Source organism: Echinops telfairi, unplaced genomic scaffold, assembly GCF_000313985.2.
Source record: "Echinops telfairi isolate 266 unplaced genomic scaffold, ASM31398v2 ScPeMD7_12;HRSCAF=54, whole genome shotgun sequence".
Taxonomy (NCBI): domain Eukaryota; kingdom Metazoa; phylum Chordata; class Mammalia; order Afrosoricida; family Tenrecidae; genus Echinops; species Echinops telfairi.
The window spans coordinates 13,999,810-14,003,887 of NW_022103909.1; the positions used below are offsets into that span (position 1 = coordinate 13,999,810).

Sequence of the window (4,078 nt, forward strand, 5' to 3'; positions counted from 1 at the left end):
CAGACTGACATTGGGCCTTTACTCAAGTACTTCCTCAAAGCAAGAACACTTTGTTAGAATAACATGCCATTCTGTGATGCTCACCTTCCCAACACAATCACTGAACACAAAATGGGTGCATAAGCAAATGTGGTGAAGAGAGCTGATGGTGCCTGGCTATCAAGAGACAGAGTGTCTGGGGTCTCAAAGACTTAAAGATAAACAAGCAGACATCTAGCTGAGAAGCAATAAAGCCCACATGAAAGAAGCACACCAGCCTGAATGATCATCAGGTGTCAATGGGATCAGGTTGCAGGCCTCAAAGGTCCAGGGGAAAAAAAATCACTTCAATGTGAATGAGGGGGAGAGGGAGGGGAGCCCCAAAGCCCATCTGTAGACAATTGGACATCCCCTCACAGAAGGGTCACAAGAAAGAGACAAGTTAGTCAGGGTGCAGTATAGCACCGATGAAACATACAACTTTCCTCTAGTTCTTTAATGCTTCCTTCCCCCACTCCCCCACCCCACTATCATGAGACCCCAATTCTACTTACAAATCTGGCTAGACCAGAGCATGTACACTGGTACAGATGGGAGCTCATAACACAGGGAATTCAGGACAGATAAATAGTTCAGGACTAATAATGACAGTAGCGATACCAGGAGGGTAGGGGAAGGTGGGAGGAGATAGGAGGAACTAATCACAATTATTGTTATATAACCCCCTCCCAGAGGGACGAACAACAGAAAAGTGAATGAAGAGAGACATTGGTCAGTGCAAGACATGAAAAAATAGAAATAATTTCTAAATTTTCAAGGGTTCATGAGAGAGGAAGAGTTGGGGGGTGGGGGATGAGCAGATACCAAGCAAGGGCTCAAGTAGAAAGAAAATGTTTTGAGAATGATGATGGCAACATATGTAAAAATGTGCTTGACACAATGGATGGCTGTATGGATTGTGTAAGAGCTGGAAGAGCCCCTAATAAAATGTTTTTTTAAAAAGAAAGAAAAGATCATATGTTCTGAATTAAACATGTACTTAGTAGAAGAAATCCAGAGGCTAATATGTGAGCCTGATTGTGAATTAGAGGCATAGAATCATGGAATGTGTAAGTAACATTACCTTGCTAGTTAGTATCTATGTCAGTCAATATGCATTGTACACCTGACATTAACAAGAAATAGAGCAATCAGTTCTCCTGCATTGCCATTCAGCTTAAATAGAATCTTGATGATAATTGGAAAGTTTTATAAAACACAGAAATTTAGTCTATTCAAAACAAAATTTGAGTTTCGCTGTGGTTCTAGTTCTTAGTGATGACACCCTGAAAAACGAACAGCCCTCGGTATCCATATGGCCAGATAAAATTGTTGGAGGGAAAACGGTAAGTTAAAAATAATAAAATACATTTCTAAAAATTCTCAATTGCAACTGCTACAAACCCAGTAAGAGGAGTTGGGCATTAGTCAGCTGTGTAAACCTTCACTGAAAATACAATAAACACATTTTTTTATAGGGGAAAAAAACCAGTCCAAAGGAAACAGTGGCTTCTGAGGACATGAGCTGGGCTGATTAAACCCAAGGCAGAGAGGGCAGCTCAGAAGGGTGTGGTTGCTGATTTTTGCAATTTCATAGGGAGTAATCTAAATGGATTTTTTTTCAAAGGACGCAGGGCAATAATGGTGACTTATAAAGAAGAAGTTTTAGGAAAGATGAAAGAGCATTAGTGAGAACATTGCACCAGAGGAATGTGTTTCCATGATGACAATATACCTGCTCATTCTTCAAGATCAGCCGTATGAAAACTACATTGGGAAATCTCACCCTGTGCCCTCCACACCCTGATCTTACACCCCCTGATTTAGACCCTTTGGAGTCTTTTTGTTCTCAAAACTCAAAGACTTTTTTTCTTTTTTTAAAAGCATACAGCACCCGGTATTCCCAGGCAGTCTCCCATCCAAGTACTAACCAGGCATGACCCTGCTTAGCTTCCGAGATCAGACAAGATTGGGCGCGTTCAGGGTGGTATGGTGGTAGACCTCAAAGACTTTTTTAAAGGAAGGTGATTTGAGTCTCTCACAGTTGTTAGAATTGTAATTTTGACATAGAATAAATCAAAGAACAAAGGAGTCTTCCTTAGAATGGTTAGAGACATGGGAATAGCACCCTCAAATGTGTATAAACCTAAATAGAGAATATGCTGAGAAACAATATATTCTGATACATTTGTTTAATAAAAATCTCTATCATTATATAGCTATACAAGAACTGCCCAATTTGTTATAGAAAAGTTTCAGATTAAAAACAAAACTAAACAAAGAACTTTTGAGAAAGAAAATCAGGTCATCACTTCAACAGTCCCTCTTGATGCTCACAGACAATGACATTATAGATGAGAAACACTTTGGGAAATACAGTGAAAGCCAAGAGTTTTGTTTCCAGTCAAAAAGACTGTAATACAAAGGTTATAGAAAAGCTGCCATCAACATTACAAGGACACAGAAAACACCATAAGCCTTTCCAGCGTTTCTACTAGCGAACAATCTTCAACAATGGAAATGAGTAAAAACACAAACATAAAAGAAAAGAAAAACCATTGATGAGCCAGGGACATAGAGATCGAGAGATTATAGTTATTACTTTGCATAAGATTAATAAATTATTTAAAATCAGTTGTTGGGTGGTAGGGAGGGAAGTGTAAAGAGATCACCAGCTAATTTAAAAATTACTCATAAAAGAAAACAAAAACATTACTAGCCATTCAATGTTATCTCATAGCAACAATAAGCCAATTGTTCCCTATGGTTTCTGAGGCTGTGCGACTTTGCAGCCAGAAGGCCTCTTCTTTCTCCCACAGAGTGGCTGATGGGTTCTGAATTGCCGGGCTTGCACTTGGTAGCAAACTTTTAACCCAGACTACCAGGGCTCAGCTCTTAGTTGAAAATAATAAGACAATAATCTAAGAAAGAAGAGTAAAATTAAAAAAAACACACACAGTGAGATAATCAGACTAATATATACATATTCTAAAACCCCCACCTTTGAGCTGATTATGACTCATAACAAGCCTATATAAGGTTTTGGAAACTGTAATATTTTTTTAATGTATTTATTTCTTCTTACTTATCATTTTATTGTGAGCTCTTACAGATATCATAACATTCCATAGTTCAATCACACCAAGCAGTATTGTACAATTGCTACCACACTCAATTTCAAACCCTTTTCTTTCTTCTTGAAATCCTTGATATCAGCTCCCCTTTATCCCCTCACTCCCTGACTCTTTCCCCTGAAAACCCTTTTTTTTCTATAACAGGATTGTTGTTGTTGTTTTTTCCATATCTTACACAATATGATATCCATTCACACACAATTCTGTTGGTCGATCCCTTGGAGTAGGGTTATACAGTTATCAATGCTATCTGCTCCCTATTCCCCTCCCCTGCCTCTGTTCCCATAGCTTCAGGGAACCATTACTCCTGTTACTGTTTCTGAAGGGTTATCTATCTTGGCTTTCAGATACTGAATGATCTTAAGTACACAAGTGAACATAAGCAAATCTAACATGATTAATGAGGTAAAGCAAATAAAAAACATAATAGTAAGAGGAGGAAATATTAAAGAACTAGAGGATAGCTATGTGGTTCATTAGTACTATACCACCTCCTGGATTTATCATCTCTTCTGTGTGGCCCTTCTGAGAGGGACTGTCCAATGATCTTACAGGTGGGTTTTGGGTCTCCACTACATCCACAGCCCCTCATATCGATTTGATTGCTCACTTTTGAACTTGTGATACCTCTTCCCGTCGACATCTCATGATCACACCAACTGGTGTGCTTCTTCCATGTGGTCTTTGTTGTTTCCCTGCTAGCTGGCCACTTGTTTGACTCCTAGCCTTTAAGACCCCAGATACTATTTCTTGTAATAGCCGGGCACCATTTGCTTTCTTCACATTTGCTCATGCACCCATTTTGTCTTTAGCAATTGTGTCAGGAAGGTGAGTATTGTACAGTCACATTATTAGAATAAACCATTCTTATTTTAAGGTCAGATTTAAGGAGAGGCCCAAAGTCCATCTACTTCCTTGTTTCATTT

General features: G+C 38.9%; 1 protein-coding gene and 1 pseudogene across 1 annotated transcript in view; both read right to left on the reverse strand.

Moving 5' to 3' along the window:
• Positions 1-4,078, reverse strand: part of CNTN1 (contactin 1) — a 395,926-nt gene that overhangs the window by 321,790 nt on the left and 70,058 nt on the right. The gene's annotated exons all lie outside the window — the stretch shown is intronic.
• On the reverse strand, positions 1,901-2,019 carry LOC115868559 (annotated as a pseudogene).